General features: G+C 42.3%; 2 protein-coding genes across 3 annotated transcripts in view; one reads left to right on the plus strand and one right to left on the minus strand.

The window, feature by feature from the left end:
* LOC147017806 (histone demethylase UTY-like) overlaps positions 1 to 22279 on the minus strand; it is a 292751-nt gene that overhangs the window by 109208 nt on the left and 161264 nt on the right. The gene's annotated exons all lie outside the window — the stretch shown is intronic.
* The window catches only part of LOC147017807 (uncharacterized), a 31591-nt gene continuing 29762 nt past the window's right edge, over positions 20451 to 22279 (plus strand). The window contains exon 1 of the transcript XR_015062150.1: positions 20451 to 22279. This exon is cut by the window's right edge and continues 1260 nt beyond it. The gene's annotated coding sequence lies outside the window, so the exon portion shown is untranslated.

Below are 22279 nucleotides of genomic sequence, written 5' to 3' on the forward strand. Positions count from 1 at the left end.
TCATCAGCGTCATCATCAGAGTTATCAGCAGGGTTATCAGGAGCTGTAGAGGGCCCGGGTAAGGGCGATGACGGAGAGGAAATGGAAGGACTTGTAGGGGTAGGGGTAGGGGTCCTGGGTGTAGCTTTCGAGAAGAATCCCGTTAGTGTGGTCTGCGTTGTAATTTTCTTTTTTTTAGATTCTCGTGGAGGATCTCTAAGTCTTACTCACGTTGTTCTTCATCTTCTTCTTGTGGACTTTTTTGTTTCACAGCCTACAGTTTTCATCGAAACTTCCTGAAACTTGGCGAAAATATGTAAAAATACCCTGCGCAGACAGTAACCATCTCCGATTTTGAAAATTCCTACTAGAAAAAAAGTTATGACGTCAAAATATCTCCGCTAATGGAAATCGCCGAAAAAATTATCTCCGAAACTAGGCAAGCTTTTTTAATTCTGTTTGCGGGAATCGAACAGGGCATTAGCAAAGATGAATTACAGCACATATGATACATCACCATGACGTCATATCAATTTTTATGACGTCATTCCTATTTTTGGACATTTTTTGTTTCACAACCCAGAGTTTTGATCGGATCTTCGTGAAACTTGCCATGCATATGCAGAAAGCCCACGCGCAGGCAGTAACCATCTCCGATTTTGGAAATTCTTCCTAGAAAAAACAGTTGACGTCATAATATCGCCACTAATGGAAATCGCCTATACCATTATCTCCGAAACTAGGCAAGCTGTTTGAATTTTGTTTGTGGGAATCAAGCAGGGCATTAGCACGGATAATTTATCGCAAACCTGATACATCACAATGATGTCATATTCGTTTATATGACGTCATCATTAAGACGAGGATCTTAGCTCATTTGAGCTTTTTTTTCATAAATTTCACGGTAGCATCGTAAAAGTTCATTCATTTGCCGTTCCACTTTCGTGAACCGTTCAACATTCGGGTCCATACCCTCTATTTCTAATATAGCCACATTCACTTTCGAGAACACACCAGCTAACCCCTTTACAGTGAACTTCTTTCATACGTCTTCCATCCTTTCCTCTTCTTCTTCCTCTTCCAAGTGCTGCTGCGCTTCCAACTCAATTAAGTCTTCGTTAGTTAGCTCTCCCTCGACGTATTCCACTAATTCTTCAATATCTTCCACTTCAACATCTAAATTAAGCACGTTAGAAAGTTCCACAATTTTTTTATTATTGACATCGACGCCGCCGACACTTCCTTTTCGCCGACATCTTGTACTATGGGGTGCACAATAAAGTACAAATTTATAGACGAAATATGTAGTCTTTGAGATTGCGAATGCTAGTGTAGTGAATACCGGCCGACTGCGGGAACGAGACTGAGACTGAGAAAAAAAAAAAATACACCCGTGCGGGAGTGACGGTCATCTCTGCGCGAAAATATATAGCCTCCTGAAGGTAGGGCAGTTTTTGCAAACTTTGAAGTCACGTGAAACGAAAACGAAAGCGAAATTCGAAAATCCGTCCTCACCAAATTTAGATATTGTCCCATAGATTCATATGCCACAATCAAATTCAAGATTGCTTGAGAAATGTAGGAGGAGATCGATTTTGAAAATCGTCATTTTCGCATTTTTTGCCAACTTTGAAGTCACATGACATGAAAACGAAAGCGAATATCGAAAATCCAGCCTGACAAAATTTAGATATTGTCCCATAGATTCATATGCCACAATCAAATTCAAGATTGCTTGAGAAATGTAGGAGATATATAATTTGAAAATCGGCATTTTCGCAACTGCAAAGGCCTTGTGACCTTGACCTTGACCTTCGGTGACCTTGAAAGTCATACCATCATGTACGTCTCATCGACCTCTATCAGAATCACGAATGACCAGATCTCCCGCTTCAACTTCATTGTGAACGGACGGACTGACCGTCACCTCTCCTCTCAACACCAATATTATTAGGTCATGCTCGAAGAGATGACCTAAAAACGGTGACGCGCTGCCGCTGCCGACTGGTCGGACAGCTGGTCGTTAAGTGAGGAGTGCCTGTGTATGTGTGTATTATATATATATATATATATATACACATATATATATATATATATATATATATATACACATATTCATATACATATATATATATATATACACATATTCATATACATATATATACATATATATATATATATATATATATATATATATATATATATATATATATATATATATATATATATATATATATATATATATATATATATATATATATATATACACATATACATATATATACACATATACATATATAAATATATATATATATATATACACATATACATATATATACACATATACATATATATACACATATACATATATACATACACATATACATATATACATACACATATACATATATATATACATATATACATATATATATACATATATACACACATATATACATACATATATATATATATACATATATACACACATATATACATATATATATATATATATATATATATATATATATATATATATATATACATATATATATATATATACGTGGGAGGAGTCCGGAGGGAGGGAGGTGGGATGGGAGTCCAGAGGGAGGGGGTGGGATGGGAGTCCGGAGGGAGGGGGTGGGATGGCAGTCCGGAGGGAGGGGTGGGATGGGAGTCCGGAGTAGGGGGTGGAATGGGAGTCCGGAGGCAGGGGGTGGGATGAGAGTCCGGAGGGAGGGGGTGGGATGGGCATCCGGAGGGAGGGTGGGATGGGCATCCGGAGGGAGGGTGGGTGGGATGTAAGGAGGTGGGAGGAGGGAAGGGAAGGGGTGGGGTGGGAGTCCGGAGGGAGGGGTGGATTGGGAGTCCAGAGGGAGGAGGTGTAGGTCGTGGAGGAGGAGGTACCCGGTGTTGCCCAACAATGCCGGGTACCTTAACTAGTAAACAATATCACAAGAACGTTAGGAGGCAGAAGCCTCTTCAGGTTGAACCAACGCAGAGTTGAGGATATTTTTGTTTTGTTCTCGAATCGTTTAAGTAATAGTCCGAGGTTTGAGTAATGTTCACATTGTCCCAAAAGCTTCAGTGTGATCAATTTTATGACATTCTCTTAAAAATATATATATTAAATGTTCGTGCATTTTCACAACGTCATGAAGGTGCTTGGTTTGGAGTACATACAAGTCTCACTTGTCAGTCTGACGAAGACCTACCCTGTATGTGACGACAATTGCTTCTTTTTTTTAAATCTGCTCAAAGTACAACACTATCCTGTTCTTAAGATGTGCATTTATTACAAGATTACCTTTAATCAAAATTAATGGATTTTATCAACTAAAAGCCGATAATAAAATGTTAACCGCTAAGGGAAGCAACATGCAGAGGGCGTTTAGCGTTAGCCCTTCGTCAAGGAGAACCCCCTTTTTTGCTTTGACAAAGGGCTAATGTTTAAAAGGTTAGCTGTAACTCGCTTCTCTCGGCGGCAAACATCGTTATCAACTTTCAGTTGATACAATCCATCAACAAACTTGTGTACCGACATGCAGTATATGGACACTAGCCTTCATGAAGACTAGTACATATTCCATTGTACAATATCGTACTGAGCCCTGTGTAATCATTCATTCAATCATTCCAACAGCACATCATTCCAGAGGGAGGGGGTGGGGTAAAATAAATTCCAAATATGTAGGCATCTCCACAAATGGGGTTAGGCATCAGTTCTGTATTAACCACAAATCACTCCTCAGTCATTCCTTTAATATGCACTTCAACATAATCAATGACCAGTCGATAATCATAAGTAATTGCGAATGTTGTACATTGTATTTCTACATCTCACCCTTATTTGACCTTTAAAAAAATACAACTTGCTTGAAGATTTTTGAAGGTTCAACAACCTTCAATGACACAATATGTATAGTATGAGAAGTTCAGATGAAACAAAAGTTTCTCCCAAAAAGTGCCTCACTGACTATGGAGAGAATAACACCGGCACCCAGTGTGTTCAGGGAAGCTACATCTCACAAGTAAAGAGCAATGTTTGTCTGATGTCAAATCCTGTGTTGTCTGCTGCCTATTTGCAAGTGAAAGGTCTCCCATGAGCTTCAGAAACTGAAGGAAAAAAAAACGCCTTTATCCAGTCACTCTCTCCTTGTTAAACTCTCAAAATCTAGACCTAATGCTCAACTAACTGCACTCGTTTGTTCCTCTTTTCTACAGGTTGTAGAACCACATGCCTGAGGTGGTGCAATCCCACTCTTCCATCCAAAGCTTCAAGGGGGCAATGCACCATCAAGTCACGTCATCCACCATCTCTACGAATCATCTTTTCTACCCACACTCCTCTATCAAAGCCCACTGACTCATAGGTGACTATGTTCCTTCACTCCCCTCTAATCATTCACTCCCTTTCTTACGTCGTACTGTTGTCCAACCGACTTGGGCGTTGCCTTTACTCCCTCTGTCACATTATTTTCCTGCTCTTTCAAGAGTCTAAACTTTGTATGCAAAGTAAAAATAAAATAACACCATCAAATTTAGAGCACAAATTCATCCCCAAGAAGAAACCAAAGATCAGTATCAGCTTCAAACATTGTTGTTGTTCAGAACTGCGATGAACACATAAGGTTCATCACATAAGAACACATAAGAACACACATGAACACAGTACTGACCTTGAAGGATTACTTTTGTGCTCTTCACTCAAATTAGCCCTGGATATGGAATAGCCTGGATTACTTTTCCAGGGATCAAATGTCATTTTGCATCCCAAAACCTAACGGCTCTATCATGGTCATCAAAAAGAAGAAACTGGAACGGCACTCGGTAGAGCGCACACTTCCACCAGACTGAACAGTTTACCTTTTGTTTCCCACCGATAGGCGATATATGCATCCGGACCTGAACCAAAATCGAATTGGTTTGTTCTCGTCACCTAACCAACTCCTCCACCAGGTTCTCTCATAACACTGGGGAACAATTTTTTTCTTATCTGCTGCATGAGATGACAGCCACGCTGTCTTCTTGTCATTCATCTTCCTTACAAATTCTTCATCACATACAAAGGCACGAATTTGAGGTCCATCGAACACACCTGCTTTGATCTTCTCGAAAGACAAAGCAGGAAAAGCAGAGAACATATTCTATGTATTTTTTCAACGCCGATTTCAAATGTGAAATCGGTTTTCTTCTGCATGCTCTAGTTTTCATGCAATTTGAAACTTGTGATTTTCGCAAAAAAGGACACCCATTGCTATTTGCACTCGGGATAATTTGAGAACTAGGAGTGCGATATCGGACTTTTGTGGAAATATACGATGCCTAAACTGCTAAATAACTATAGACCATATTCGTTTTGCAGCTAACGATTTGCTCACGATTTATTTGACATCAATTTTCTTTATCTTTATTGAGATTTATTTATCTTTATTGATATACATATTCTTTAACTTTATGTTTTTCTTTGTTTCAGATCTGATCATGGCTTCTTCAATAAGACATAAATGTGTAAATAATCCTGATGCATTCTGTTATGTATGTGGCTGCTCCACACTACTTCGTCAAAAACGCAATATTACATCGTTTGTAAGGCGTGCCAATAAACGCCTATTTTGATGTTCCCCTTGGTGACCAAGACAAGAAATGGGCTCCTCATATTGTATGTCATAATTGTGAAGAAATTCTTCATGACTGGACAAAAGGAAAGTGAAAGGGTCTGCCTTTTGGAGTTCCCATGGTTTGGCGAGAACCCAAGGACCACGTAACTGACTGCTATTTTTGCCTGGTCAACTCAAAGGGTGTCGGCAAGAAAAACTGGCAAAAGATCTCCTATCCCTGTATTCCCTCAGCAATTCGACCTACTCCGCACTCTGAGGAACTCCCCGTTCCAGTCTTTAATGGTTTTGTCTTATCTGAAGATGAAGGCAGTGAATATGATCAGCAAGAGCACGAGGGTCGTGATGAAGGGTTTCAAGAAATGGTTACAGAATCTGAAGCCTCCTCATCTGATACCAAACAGTCATCAGCCCCTCAGCAGTTTAGCCAACCGGAATTGAATGACTTAGTGCGTGATTTGGGGCTCTCCAAGAAAGCAGCTGAGGTATTAGCCTCCAGGCTGCAAGAAAAAAAATATACTTCACCACTCTGCAAATGTTTCAGAATCCGAAAGCGGGACCAGATCTTTGTCGCCTTTTTCTCAGAAGACGAGCAGTTTAGTTTGTTTACTGCCACGATATCCCAGGTCTTCTCAGGCAATTAGGTGTTACTTCGTATAATCCAACAGAATGGCGATTATTTCTGGATACCTCTAAGCGCAGCCTCAAGTGTATTCTCTTGCACAATGGCAATGTTTATGGAGCGGTTCCAGTTGGTCACTCAGTGCATTTGCGAGAAGAACATAATGACATAAAAATGGTCATTGACTTACGCAAATATCATGAGCACAACTGGATCATTTGTGTGGACCTGAAAATGGTCAACGTTCTCCTTGGTCAACAGAAAGGCTTCACAAAGTTTCCATGCCATCTCTGCATGTGGGACAGCCAAGCTCGAGAGAAACACGGGATCCAGAAGGAGTGGCCCATCCGTGAAACTCTGGAAGCAGGCATGCCAAACATTGTGAATGACCCAATCGTCAGCCGAGAGATCATTTTTCCCCCACTCCATATCAAGCTCGGCTTGATGAAACAGTTCGTGAAGGCATTGAGTACTGATGGTGAATGTTTTCAACATATAGTTTCTGCTTTTCCTGCTTTGTCTTTCGAGAAGATCAAAGCAGGTGTGTTCGATGGACCTCAAATTCGTGCCTTTGTATGTGATGAAGAATTTGTAAGGAAGATGAATGACAAGAAGACAGCGTGGCTGTCTTTCATCACAGTTATACAAAACTTTCTTGGTAACAAAAAGGCAGATAACTATGAGTTTCTGGTTACTAGAATGCTGTTGGCTTTTCGCAATCTTGGGTGCAACAAGAGTGTCAAGCTCCATTTCCTGAATAGTCACCTTGATCAATTCCCTGAGAACCTTGGGGCTGTAAGTGAGGAACAGGGAGAGCGCTTCCATCAGGACCTCATGACGATGGAAGAGCGCTACCAAGGGCGATGGGACAAAAATATGATGGCAGACTACTGCTGGAGCATCAAACGAGATTGCCCTGTGTAAATCCACAAACGCAAGAGCTACAAGCACAAATTCTTGACTGAATAGGACTTATTTGAACTTTGCATTCCATCCTTATCAATTGTTCTGAATCAGCTATCGTCTTTATGTCGAAATATATGTTAATTTAAATTTGCTTTTAATTCAAATTGTAACTTACCAAATAAATGTTGAAAATGTTGAATTGCAAAATATATGTTTTATGTAAATTTGCTTTTAATACAAATTGTAACTTACCAAATAAATGTTGATAATGGTGGATTGCAAAAAATCTAGAGCTTCCAGAGAAAAACTAACTTCAGATTTGAATTCAGCACACTCAAATTAGGTAAGATCTTGTGCTGGTATCAATACAACAAAAAATTTGATCCCCAGTGTAATCTGTCCAAAATGTTTTGAAATATTATGTTATATATCATTTTTCTTTCTTTCTCTTTCCTTTCATTTTCTTCTAAACCACTAATTACAAACATGGAAAAGTCCAAGAAGTTTGGGTCCCAGAGATCCTGGCATTATGGGGTGCGATGTGAAGAATCTCTGAGTCCTGCCCATCTCTGCTGTCAAGGAGAGGGAGGACTCAGGCAGTGGCAGCCATTTGTACAAGGCATGTGGCATATCGGACCTGGAACAACTCTTCTTCCTCTAACTCGCATTCAGCTTTCATTTCTATCTGAAATAATTGCAAATATGTTATTCGTGAGATGAGGTATCCAAAAGAGGTGTGGCAACCCCTGCTCTTCTATCACCAATTGGTCTTTCTGGTCCTTAGCCAGAAGTATCTCTTTAGAACAACTTCTGTCACTCCACTTTTCCGTTCACATGATGCTATAGCTGTCTCTCCTACTAACAAAGCAACTCTTTTTGGTTCTCTTTTCTCCTCCAATTCCACATTGGGTGACTAACATTCCAACATCTCCTGATGCACCCCTTACCAATCCTATGCCTCTCCCTATAATCTCTTTTCATGAAGTCAAAAATGTACTTCTCTTTCTGGACACAAGCAAGGCATATGGACTAGATGGCATTCCTCCTCGTATCTTGAAGGAGTGTGCTTCCTCGTTTATTTTGCTTTTGTTGAAAAACAAAACTTTTCCTCTTTCCTGAAAACATGCTCCCCTCTTTCAGCCTATTCTAAAGGGTGATCGTTCAAACCATTTTGACTATCATCCTTTGCTCTGACTTCTACTATTTCCAAAGTCTTTGAATGTCTTCTCAATTCTCATTTCCCAAAGCATCTTGAATCTCACAGTCTTCTCTCTGACCATCAATACAAATATAATAAAAAAGATGCAGGAGGGAAAGAAATAAATCAGTATGGCTTTCGCAAGGCGAGATCTACTGGTGTTATCCTTTCCTGTATTACAAAAGACTGGTATTCTTCTCTGAGAGACTTTGGGGAAATCCTTTGTTGTAGCCTTTGATATCTCAAAAGCTTTTGACAGGGTGTGGCATCGGTGTCTGATATCCAAGCTTCCCTCTTTCACTCCACTCTCTCATATCTGGCTTTCTCTCTGGCCGTTCTATCTCTGCAACTGTTGCTGGTTCAACCTCCCCCTCCTTCCCTACCAACAGCAGAATCTCTCATGGTTCTGTCCTGTCTCATATACTCTTCCTTCTGTTTAATCAATGATCTTCTTTATTTTAAGAATAACCAAATGCATTCGTATACCGACAACTCAACATAAAAATTCCTCCACATTTTCACATCTGCTCCATATTCTCTTGCTCGAGCTACATCTCGTTTCATCGTAGTCTTCTACCTTCGGATTGTGACAGGATTTCTCAGTGGGGCAAATGTCATCAAGTTAGGTTTAATGCTTCTAAAAATCAATTCTTCCCATTTCTCTGTCGAAAACTCCTCTCAACTTTCCCATCTCCTTTGAAGGCTCCACAATTTTACCACTCAATACAATAAATATAGTTGGTATTACTTGCAACATCAAATCTATCTTGGAAACCTCACATTGTACAAATAGCTAAGAAACTAAGAGTTCTGTTCAGATGCTTCTCATCTGAACAGTTGTTGCGATTATATAAAGGATTGATTCGTCCTTGTATAGAGAACTGCTCTCACATTTGGGGAAGTTGTAGGTCGACATATTTCCTTGACAGAGTCGAGTCTTAAGCAATCCAACTTATAAACTCTCCCAATCTGATCTCAAAACTCAACTTGCTTGAATCACGCCATTATGTTGGCTCTCTTTCCATTTTCTAAAGATATTACTCCAGTTTCTGCTCCTGAGAACTGGCTGATTGTGTACCTCTACCATTAACTCGACCACAACATACTCAGCAAGCCACTAAATCACATGATTATTGTGTGGCTGTTGGCACCTCAAGGGTGGGTCGTTATGATGTTTGTTTCTTTTCATTCACCGCTAAGCTCGGGAATTATTTACCTCTCACATCTTTCCGAACAGGTATAACCTGGCCCTTTTCAAATATCAGGTTTTCAACTTCCTCAAAAAGTATTCAATTATCTTCCTTCTCTTCACTTCGATATCTCTTCAGTTCTTTTTTGTTTCATTTGAGGCCTGGCTTTGATTCTTCTTCATGCGCATGCAGCACAAGGCTGGGGGGGGGGGGGGTAGCATAATTGCCTGAGGGCACGGCTGTGCCGCTGATGCAAAGCCCTCTGCTGGTTAAGGCAGGAGTTTGGAATTTGCCCATGGTGCTGGCGAGAGCTCACCAACTCTTCACAAAGGACACAGTTTTTCCTCTCAGGTGTCTAGGATTATATGAATAAATCAACTCCTTCCATGTTGTTTACACCAAAAAAAGCTGCATAAAGCAACCATGAAAGGCTACCCAAGGTAAGCCCTTTGCTGTTTCAAACCCTAACCAGAGTTCCTAACAAACCCTAACATTCACAAATAGTACCTACATGAGAATCCCAAATAGCACATAAATGAGAATCTCAAATAGCACATAAATGAGAATCCCAAATAGCACATAAATGAGAATCCCAAATAGCACATAAATGAGAATCCCAAATAGCATATAAATGAGAATTGTATTGCTTGGGGTATGCCGTCATAGTACATGCATAAGAATCCTTGTGCAGGACTTTATGTCCATTGGAGATTGGGGAAGCACTCGTCACGCTCCACACATTTTGATTTATCCACCCGATTGCACCACATGCCTTCTGGTTGATTGGCTTGCATTAGTGGGAACAATGGTCTGGGTGGCAGACAGACTGCTGTTCTTTGCAGATTATGCAGTCTTACCGTGCGAGACAATGCTTGGCTGATGCTCACCATTACAGCCAGGAGATATGATTGAAATATTTTTTATATATACATATATATTGTTGCGGTTCTCGGAACCGCATGCATACAACAGATAGTGGTCCCAAGACAGTTATTCCATTATTATACGTGGATAGTCCCTTCCCTTTTGTCAAGCGGGACAACAGGGGCGTGCATTGTGAGGTTATCATAGCTCCGTTTGCTTACATCATTTCTTATTAATTTCATTTCTACTCTTCTTTTCTGATTATAATTCCTGAGGTAAATCTGAGCCATGTGCACCCTGCGCTCTGAGATGGGTCATCAGCAAAGACCAAGCAGGCACTACACCCACAACCTTCCGTCAGGGGTTTCCTTATTTCTTGGAGTAGGAGGCTACCATTAAAAAGTAGCAGGTTACCATCACCGTGAGCAAAGAGAGCGCAGCTGTATGGCCGGGGTCCAGGGCCCACTTAGGGCCCTGGAAGCCGGAAGATCCTAGATGGCTGGAGATGCATTCTAGCATGATTTCTGACATGAAATAGTTCTCATATTATCATGCTGTTGGGGTGGAAAACTCCACAAAAACAAGTGGTTAGGCCTGTACTGGATGTAGTTGCATTAACATAATGACTGACCGACTGACTGGTTGACTGAAATTCAGCTATACTGTATAGTTAGTTGAAGCAGCTTTTAAACAGGGTTCATTAATTTAAGGCCATGGTTTAGAGCACACCAAGGTGTCTGGAAGATGGAGTATCTAAGCACTTTTAAAGAGTCATTTTAGCAACATTTGGGCCATACCTTAGTTCTTAATAGGGAGATGATACTGCACATGGTGGAGTACAGTGAGCAATCTGAAGTAAGTGTGACATAATAATAGTGTAGATGAACTAGCATTCATTAAGGAAACCATATTCCATTTCTCGGATGTCAAAACAGGGGGATGTAGAGATTTCGTGGTGACAAAAAAAATAAATAAATAATCGAAAAATTGGCTCTGAAGTAAGTAGGCGGCGACCTTTGACATTTTTTCTCTGAGTAGACGGCTGCGTGTCGCCGGTAACCGGCTTCTAAGGAAACCCCTGTTCCGTACAAAACATAGCCTGCCAAACGCACTCGCAGCGGTAATTTCCACCTGATGGTGTTTTCCACAACACAGGAAACACACCCAGCACGTCGCCCACGCTGCACGCACGGAACTCGTACCGAGGCCGATAATAGAAACGCAACCCACGCAACGTTGCGCAGGATGTGAGGGTACAAGGCACAAGCGGCACGTTCCTTTCAACCCATTTCTGGACTAATTATATCGATCGGGTTTCACCCCGTGCACACGATAGCAAAATTGGGCAAACGCGAACGCTGGCCAGTGGCCACGTGCGTAATGGCAGATATATGCTCATTGTACGGAATGTGCCCAAAGGCAGACCCGTGCGCCGCTCGCGACACTTTGTTATCGTACAGAGCCGGGCACGAAGGGACACATCTTACTGTCTGTGCATGGGTTTGCCATAAGATCTTACCTTCTCGCCTCTACGGCCAGTGAGGCTGCAATCGGGCATAAGCATGTTGTACAGCTTGGGCCACGTTGGCACACACGGAGCGGGCGCGTTGGCCAGCGCTGGTCGGGGGCGCACGAGCGGGCGTACGAGACCAACGCTGCCCTCGGCCAGTCATCAGGGCACGGCCTGGGGGATCTTGCAAGGTGATTCATGGCACGGAGTTCGGTGTGGGCGATTCGTATCATGTCGTGAGGTCGGAGCAGGACATCCTTGTGGCGTAGGGTCATCTTGCCGGGAATATAACGTTGCAGTTTTCGGCCATTGTGGCCGGGCCGCGCAGGGGGTCGGGGCCAATCAGAGCACCCGATTCGGGTGACGTCACCGAGTTTCAGGGTGGCCCCTGCCCCGCGCCGCGGGGCCTATAAAGGTCATATAAAGGTTCGCTTTCTCTCTGTTGCCCTGCCTCACCTTCTATCGTCATCACTGGGCATCACAATCCAAACGTATTAGTGGCGCATTCGGGTACCGTGTATCAGTGATGCAAAGGTACCGAGAGACCATAGCCTCAACTCCTCTCCTGTCTTGCTTCAATCCCTCTTCATCGGGTTTTCTGTGTCTGTGTGTGCGTGTGTGTCCTGGCACCTGTCTATGTAAGTAAGCCTGCAGAAGATTGTTATTATTATTTTCAGGTTAGGTCTGCTCTGTGTGCACTTTTATAAGTTGCTTGTTTATTGCTGCACCACACCTCGCTTCCCTATCTCTGCACAACACACCCCAATAAATCTCTTCATTGTACCACATACCTTTCCTAGCCCATTGTAAATAAATTATTATTAGAAATGTGCCCTGCTCGTTTTTGTCATTTCTTCCATTGATCCAGCATGTTCCGAATCCTAGCTTAGCCGGGACTTTATTCCCAATGATCCGTTCCTTTTAGCTGGTACGTCCTTGGCAGTGTCACTCGGCTGCATCCGATCCGGTAAAGTGATCTGGTCCGGTGGAGTGATCCGGTTTGTACAAGGCGTACCGAGGGTGTGTTCCCCGTTAATTAAATCACGTGGTTATTTTTAGTTTACCAGATTAACAAGACGGAGGACCCTAAGTCACGTGGTTGAGTTATTGGCGTCCACGGTCGGTTAAGCGACCCACTGCGTCACGGAATTATCTGTGTACGACGGCCTACAATTCCGGGGAATCTGGTATGAGGCGAGATCGCTCCCCCCCCCCCCCCCCCAGTGGTCTTGTCACCCGACCCTCAGCCAACAACAATACACACATATATATATATATATATATATATATATATATATATATATATATATACATACATATATACATACATACATATATACATATATATATATATATATATATATATATATATATATATATATATATATATATATATGTAATGCTGTCTGTCTTTCTTTCCCACCATGAACTATGGAGATGGTCCTTTGAGGAAAAAAAAAATCAAGTAAAGGCAGCTTCACATTCATCCAAATGTATGGGAAAATTATAAATTTTTCAATCAAGCAAAGAGATTGAACTTGGGCAGTGTATAGGCCATAGGCCACTGCCTTAATCGCTCCAGAAAAAAAAAAGAAGAAAAAAAAAAACAACTGTTGAAGATATAACCTATTTTTAAGGTTTTTCAACCAGCAAAGAATAAATGATTTCCTTTTATTATTTTTTCAAAATTCAAAATCATGGTATTTTTACCACGGCATGCCGTGGGCTCACAGGAGGAAAATATATTTTAAGCAGCACATATTCTTATGAAATATCTTGGAAAAGTAGGGAACTCATGGGCATGTGGCAATCGTGAGTATTTCTAAACATTTTTGTTCATTACTATCATGACGCAGCTTGAGGTGGAATATGGACGTAATGGCAAATTGGTATTGACATCATGTAGCACCTCATTCCAGCACCAACATAAGTGAGTTCAACCACAGCCCTTGTGTGGGTCTGATGTTTTTGGGGAGTTTTTTAGGGGGTTTTTTTCAGTCTTGACCTTGTTTCTGTACCTATGCTTCAATAACAAGTACATGAGTAATTGTGAAAGCAATATTTTTTTTTCAACTCATTTTCCAATCTCACGCCCCCAAAAAAATACAGGAAACTCTTGGTCAATCAAAAAAAATTTCTCATTGCAGTCTGCTTCGAGATTTATTTTATGCAATTTATAAAGAGATATGATGATTTCATTCATATACCATAGCAACGGCAAGACTCAATGGAATACATTAACTAGCAGCACTTTGGGGTGATTTCCTGCCAGGTAAGATTTTACAAATATCCTGTACAGTGACATTCTCTCCAGCTTGTGGACTCTCCACCTTATGTCATGTTGAGCTTCGCCTCTCACTGGACTGAAAAGCAATCCTCATAAAAATCCTGTAACTCTACCCATAATTGTTTGCCATAGAATTTGAATCTCTTAAGATGGTTAATGATATACTTTCAAGAATTTTGAATTATGGAGGGGGAAAAAAGAAAATTCCACAAAAGCAAAATCAATTCCTCCATCCCTTTCTTGACAATGAATGTCAAATCAATGTGAATGAAGCAAATTGTATCCAATGTTTAGAGCACTTACCACTAAACAATTTTGGTACAGGTTGGAATCTCATGTACAGTACTGTCTATTCGCCTCATCACAAATGCAACCCTCTCAAGGGAGCACTTTTGATGATCGAGAAATAAAATTAACAAAGGGAACAATAAGAGGGGAAAGGGTGAGGGTGGGTGATTGGAGAGATTAAATAATCTTTTAAAGTTTGGAAGGGGTGGGGAAAAGAAAGGGATGGGGGTTTGAGTGGAGGTGGGGGGGGGGTGGGGGCATAAGTTGCAACAATAACAAAAAAAAAAAATGGTCCCTCATAACAGTGCTTCAAAGCATAGATCTGTTTTAACATGACAGATAAATAAACAGCCAAGCAGTTGAATATTGTGTCAACCTTACACCGAGTGACAAGACAAAAAGAACAATCCTCAATTTACGATAAGCTTATTTATAAGAAAAAAAAAGCAATCTGATCTACAGATGTTCATCATTCTATCAAAATAATAAAATTAACTTATCTGAGATGAACAACAACCTTCAAGAGGCTTTTTTTTTTTTTTTACAGAATCAGAACAACTTTATCATATCACAGATTTCAAGGAGGAAACAAGTTTGAAGAAAAGCGAGAATTGCTTTGCAATACATGTCCCCTCCCTATGTGATATTTTCCAAGTTCAAAAAGGGGATAAGTCTGTGAAAAATTGACAAAATGCCCTAAAACTCGATCTCGTTCTGTAATTTATCAAAATAAAGCCATGTTCCAAGTTTCAGTTTAATATGTTATTAAAGGGTTTCTGGAAAAAAGTCTGAAAAACCACAAGTGGGATGGACAGACAGAGAGTAAATCAATAGTCCCCCTGCATTGAAACCAGTAGGGTACAAACAAGCAAAACAAAGCATCATACAAAAAAAATGTTTTTTTTTAAATACAGGATATAAATACTGTATTGGGCAATCCAGGTTATTGCAAATAAGAATGACAGGTTAAGAAGAAGAAACTTGTGATGACTAAAATAAAATAAGGAATCTGTGAGGAGGGGATAGCAAAAAGAATTGGAGAGAAAAAAAATTACCCCCGTGTGGGGGTGACGGTTATCTCTAAAATGTTTTTTACTATCATAATCGATGAACTGTTGCCAGATATCTCCTAATATGACTGACTAGATCGGTTTTGAAAATGGTGACTTTCACAACTTTCGTGACCTCGTGACCTTGACCCTGACCTCGAATCTGGGAAAAAATGTCGTTGGGTATCACTCATCGACCTCTACCCACATACCAAATTTCATCAAGATCGGAAGTAAAAAAAGTTTTCTTTGTACCGGGAGGTGTTTTTGACCATCTTCCAGGTTACGTGGCGGCCAAACGGGACGGAAATTCAAAAATCTGTCCAGTTAGATACAAGATAATATTTTTTACTATCATAATCAATAAACAGTTGCCGAATATCTTGTAGAATGGCAGACTGGATAGGTTTTGAAAATGGCGATTTTTATAACTTACGTGACGTCGTGACCTTGACCCTGACCTTGAACCCGGACAAAAGTTATATCGTTGTGCAACACTCATCGACCTCTACCCACATACTAAGTTTCATCAAGGTCGGAAAGAAAAATTGTTGACAGACGGACGTACGGACGGACGGACATTTGGTCCGGCTTTATTAGGTCATCTCGGGAGAGATGACCTAAAAAGGGGGGAGGGGTCAAAATAGAGGGAGGAGGATAAGAGAGGGAGGAGGAGGTGGATAGAAATAAGGGAGTCAGAAAGGAGAGGAAAAGAGGGCTGGGAGAGGAGAGGAAAAGAGAGCTGGGAGAGGAGAGGAAAAGAGGGCTGGGAAAGGAGAGGAAAGGAGAACTGGGAGAAGGGAGGAAATGAGGGCTGGGAGAGGGGAGGAAATGAGGGCTGAGAGAGGAGAAGAAAAGAGGGCTGGGAGAGGAGAAGAAAAGAGGGCTGGGAGAGGAGAGGAAAAGAGGGCTGGGAGAGGGGGGAAAAAGAGGACTGGGAGAGGGGAGGAAAAGAGGACTGGGAGAGGAGAGGAAAAGAGGTGTTGGGTGAACGAGGGAAAAGCGAATTTGGGTGAACGAGGGAAAAGAGGGGATGGGTGAGCGAGGAAAGAGAGGGGTTGGGTGAGCGAGGAAAGAGAGGGGTTGGGTGAGCGAGGGAAGAGAGGAGTTGGGTGAGCGAGGAAAGAGAGGGGTTGGGTGAGCGAGGAAAGAGAGGGGTTGGGTGAGCGAGGAAAAAGGGTTGGGGGTGGGGAAATAAGGGTAGGAGGAAAAAAGGGTGAGCAAATGGGGAGGGGTGCAAGGGGAGAGGAAAAGGAGAAGAGAAACGAAAAAGGCTAATGAGGTGAAGAAAAAGAGGTGAGAGGAAAAAAAGAGGGGTGAGTGAGGGGAAAAACAGAGGGGTGAGTGAGGGGAAAAAAGAGGGGTGAGTAAGGGGAAAAAAGAGGAAGTGAGGGGGAAAAAAGAGGGAGTGAGTGAAGGTGAAAAAAGAGGGAGTGAGTGAGGGGGAAAAAATAGGGAGTGAGTGAGGGGGAAAAAATAGGGAGTGAGTGAGGGGGAAAAAATAGGGAGTGAGTGAGGGGGAAAAAATAGGGAGTGAGTGAGGGGGAAAAATAGGGAATGAGTGAGGGCAAAAAAGAGAGGATGGGTGAGGGGGGAAAAAGGGGGTGAGCGAGGTAAATAATAAGGGGTGAGCGAGGAAAAAAAGGGAAGGAAAATGGGGGAGGTGGAAAATCGGGAGGAAAAAGGGAGGTGAGGAAAAGTGAGGGGAGGAAAAGTGAGGGGAGGAAAAGTGAGGGAGGAGGAGAGGCATGGGGTGTGCTGTTCGGGATGTAAAATCAGACATGCATCAATAAAACACGGCATCCCTTGCCCATGGGTAAAGGCACATAATTTAGATCCTAGCAACCAGCCCAGTCCTCAGGCTAAACCCAGATTCATGACAGGGCTCCAAAGTCCAAATCCCATCAGCATACCCCTCCCACCAAAGGCTGCCTCAGTTTCTTCCAGCAAGAGAGATGCTTGGTGGTTAATCTTTTGCACATGTTTATCACAACCACCAATAAGTTGAGAAAGATTAAGGCTAAAGAAGTGTCTGCACTTAAATGGAAATATAAAATAAAGGACAGGAAATGTGACAAAAGTGTAAAAGATCAAAGACAGAGAGCGAGTCCGAAGCCAATTCAGCGAAATCATGTTGACTGAAAAGAATACACACATATATGTGTATATACATATATATATATATATATATATATATATATATATATATATATATATATATGTATGTATATCCACATATATACATATATACACATATACACATATATACATATATACACACAAACACGTATATAAACAATAAATAAATACAAAAGTGGGTGGGAGGCTGTACAGCCTCAGGCGATAGGGCAGGCACTGTCTACCCAGCTTACAGCTGCAGAATAGGCAACGCGGAGGAGAGGGAGGGGTGCCAGGAGGGTTTTCTTTTGGGATTTTTCCAGATAGAGGCATGTGTCACACAAAGGATCGGGTAGCTGTGCTACCAGGGAGCTGCATTTGCTGGAACAAGTCAGGGTGAGGAGAAAAAGCTTCTGCTCCAACTCTAAAACAACCAATGGAGGATCTTGAAGTTGCATGCTACAGTTCGTCCCAAATAAGGAACGCCGGCTACAAAATCCCAAGTAAGGGACCCCTTAAATCACATCACATGCACAATGTTCAAACAACCCTACAAATGTGGCTGAACGTAATGAATTAGACATTACAACATGAGCTTTGGTGATCCACCTGCAATGTGGAATGCAAACAAGTGAAAGCCACACTGAAAAACAGAATATAGACACTCACTGGGTCTTTTTCAAAGGTTGCATGAGAAGGGCATCATTTTCTGCCATTAAAGATCTTTGTACATTAGAGTCAAGGATCATGGCAAAACACAATATGGTTTATGACCCAGGGGGCACGAAGCAAAAAGTGGGGTTAAAAGCAATTGGTCCACCATCAGACAGACAAACAGACAGTCTGTGTCTCTCTGTCTGTCTCCACAAACATCGAGGAACTACTTGATTCCAATTTGATGTTATATTTTGAACACCAATCAGAACATGAATCGGGAAAACAAACACGTAATTTCACCGTACTTTGGCTCCGAATTCATCCAGATCATGTATGTACAGAGGAGTGAGATAATATATTACTCTGTCTGCCTGCCTGGCAATCAGACAAAATTGAAAATCATTCCAAACAGGAAACTTACCGTTTTAACAATGTCATAAAGGACACAAACAACAGTTACAAAAAACTAATACAGGGTGTTAGATGGGGTGGTGTAAAAAATGCTGCATCAATGGCCATAAACTTCCAAAAAAATTAATTTTCTATTTTCTACAATTTTATTTCAATCTAGTTTTCTACTAAAACACAAGTACACAAATCACCTTTTCGGCACTTTAAAAAAAATCCGTTCATTTAGCAGCACTTAGACCAAATGGTACAGAATTTTACATCTCGACAAATCATATTTGTTGCTCGCAAAACCTGCCCACATCTTTTTTTTCTCAAGATTGCGTGGGGTAAGGTGTTCTATGAACTCGATAGTTATCTAAGAAATGTTTACAATGCAGAACCAACAACCAACCCTCCCATCCACACACACCCCAACATGAATAAATCCACATCTAACGTAAAGTGCACAAGGAAAGAGGAGAGGGAAAAAACTAGAGAAAACAAAGGAAGGGGAGAAGTTGGGAATGTAGAGAGAGATAGACATAGGAAGAAGAAGAAGGGACTGGGAAAGGAAAGAATCAAACATTCTGCCATTTGTGGGTAAGTTCACAAGTCAATGGCCCTTTAACTTTTGCCCCAGCCAAGAGTACATGTTCCACCTTCAACCCTTCCTCAAGTAATCGCTTTCCTTCCTCCTTCCCGTATATTTTTACATCTCTTCCTGGAACTTCATCACACCATTACGCAGATTGCTCGCACAAGGGATACTGGAAGCGTTCGCTTTTTAACTTTCAGGAAAAAAAAAGAACTGCATGAATGTCCCAGAGCACATGCTTTGCTTTTGTCAAGGGATAATCCTATCGATCCCATTAGCACCTTTCTGTCTTTCTCTGTCTCTGTCTCAAAAAGGAAAACAGACAGGAGTCAACAACATAAAATTAACACAATCGCTGCCAACATAGGGCTGGCAGGTTATTTGAAAGGTACTCGCCTGGGTTTGAATTGGGACCCAGCTATAAACTCTCACTCTGCCGATTCGCATGCGGAGTGATCATGCGTCAATAAGCAAGACGTCTATCAGGAGGACGTTAAGCTGGAGGAACCAGCTGCTAACACTCGTTTTGTCGCAGACAGACAGACAGACAGACAGACAGACAGACAGAGCTGTCAACACAAACTCAAAGACCAATTTGAAGACCGACCAATGATAAAGTAGGACATCGAAGCATCACACGTTCAAATATCAATGCAGCCTTTGCAATGAGTGTTGATTAATATCAAGTCAAGATAGACACAGATTTAGCCACCGATTCGTGGAGTGCATAAAACGTAAAGAACAATTCCATGTGAAATTAAACACCCAACGCTGGGTCGAGCTACTCGGGCATCATTCAAGAGAGGTATTAAGCATCCAACAAGTCCAAGCGTGTTGGCAAGAAGCAGAAGGGCTCGTTAAAACTGGAAGAGCAACTGAGAGAAGTTCCGCAACTGTTACTGTACAGTCAGTCATGCAAAATTCCTTCTTAAACTGCAACTGTTTCCTGAGGAAAAAGGCAAGCAAGCCTCCTTGATTCAAGCAGAAAGGTTCAAATAAATGATCTGCCACGAGCCATCGAAGAACTTTTGACGAACATTTAATGAAACCAACGCTGCAACACGAATCGCACTGTATAATCGACAGATTAATAAGATAATAATATCTTATAGAAATAAGAAAATAAGATAATAAGAAAGACCATCACGGGATTTGATTCACGTGGTCAATTTTGTCGAGGTGAGGAGAACCTCTTAAATCGGAAGGACATGAAGCAAAAGCAGAGGCATCACATCGAAGAAGTGAGGTTAGGGGTGGGGTGGTGAAGCAACCAAGGATGCGTGCCAAATAGTTAAAAATAAACATGTTCCTAGAACCTCGGGGTGAATTAAAATAAAACATGGTTTCTCAGATATCATCAGAACGACCACAAGGGCAACACCACAACTTCCACACAGCATTACTACGTCACCATTTTCCGTTTAAGCCCAGCTGGAATACCACGCCAACTCGCAAGCAGCTGCCAAAAATCGGAAGGAACAAAAACCTCATGGTTGACGATGAAAGGGCAGTTAAAAGAACCACAACCACAAGCAGAACGAAGAAAAGGTCAATCAATATACGAGCGATCTGTCACGTATTTACCGCTCATCTTACGAAGCAGCAGAAAAAACAAAAGAGACAGATAGAGGAGCATGAAAGTTGTGCTTCTTCCGAATAATAAAAACAGAAGTGTGAACTATGAATGAGGAAGGCAATGCAAAAAAGTAAAAACACACAGAGAAGAGGTGGGCATAACACAGGCAAGAACAATCGAAGCAGGGCAACATTATGAGACGAGATGCGGCAGAGGCGAAAAATGAGGAGACGCGACAGGCAAATAAGCATGAGGTGATGCGGCAGAGGTGAAGAAACATGAGGAGACGCGACAGAGGGGAAGAAACACGAGGGGAAATGGCAGAGGGGAATAAGCACGAGGAGACGCAGCAGAGGCGAAACACGAGGAGACGCGACAGGCAGATAAGCATGAGGTGATGCGGCAGAGGCGAAGAAACACGAGGAGACGCGACGGGAAGAAACACGAGTAGACGCGACAGAGGGGAAGAAACACGAGGAGAAATGGCAGAGGGGAATAAGCACGAGGAGACGCAGCAGAGGCGAAACACGAGGAGACGCGACAGGCAAATAAGCATGAGGTGATGCGGCAGAGGCGAAGAAACACGAGGAGACGCGACAGAGATGAAGAAACACGAGGAGACGCGACACGGGCGAATAAGCACGAGGAGACGCGGCAGAGGCGAAGAAGCACGAGGAGACACGACAAAGGAGAAGAAGCATGAGGAGACACGAGGCAGCGCGGCAGAGGCGAAGAAGCACGAGGCGACGCGGCAGAAGCATCGACAGGCAAAGCAGCAGAGGCATGGACGGTGGAAGCAACATGAGGTGACGCGGCAGACACGTACGGCCGAAGCACCGTGGCAGAAAGGTGTGCATCCGAAATAGTGGGACGGGAAGGCACATCAGCAGGGGCATCCAAGGAAGTGTGACGGAACGGGACAGGGACGTCCAAAGGAGTGAAACGGAATGGGACACCGGCAGGGACGTCCAAGGGAGTGCGACGTAACGGGCCATCGGTGCTGATGACAAAAGATGGGACACGACGCAACATTCGTCCGGGCAGGGAGAGTGAAGATGAAAAGAGAATGCATTGAAGACCCCCCCCCCCCCAAAGACAGGCAATGAAACAGGGCAGATTAGACAAGGCATTGAGAGTAACATGTCCAAACTTACCAAACGGGTATAAAAACAATTACGTGTCCACAGCCTGGATGGTGTTATTACTTTGAAGGGACAAAAGGTGTCGAAGAACGCCGGGTAGGTCACGGGGATATCCGTTTAATCCCAGGATCAGGCCCCGCCGGGTACATCCATTGCCACGGGATCTGACTCCCTGGACTCGCACGCAAGTTTTGACCAAATGGAAAGCCGAGAAACACGGTGACAGCGTGGGAGTGAAAGACGCAGAGCAACGGAGGCTGAATGTCAGACAGGGGCAGGAAGGAAGGTAG

This window comes from Eptatretus burgeri, chromosome 10 (assembly GCF_056783735.1).
Source record: "Eptatretus burgeri isolate ZD-2024b chromosome 10, Ebu_testis_v1, whole genome shotgun sequence".
In the NCBI taxonomy this organism is placed as follows: domain Eukaryota; kingdom Metazoa; phylum Chordata; class Myxini; order Myxiniformes; family Myxinidae; genus Eptatretus; species Eptatretus burgeri.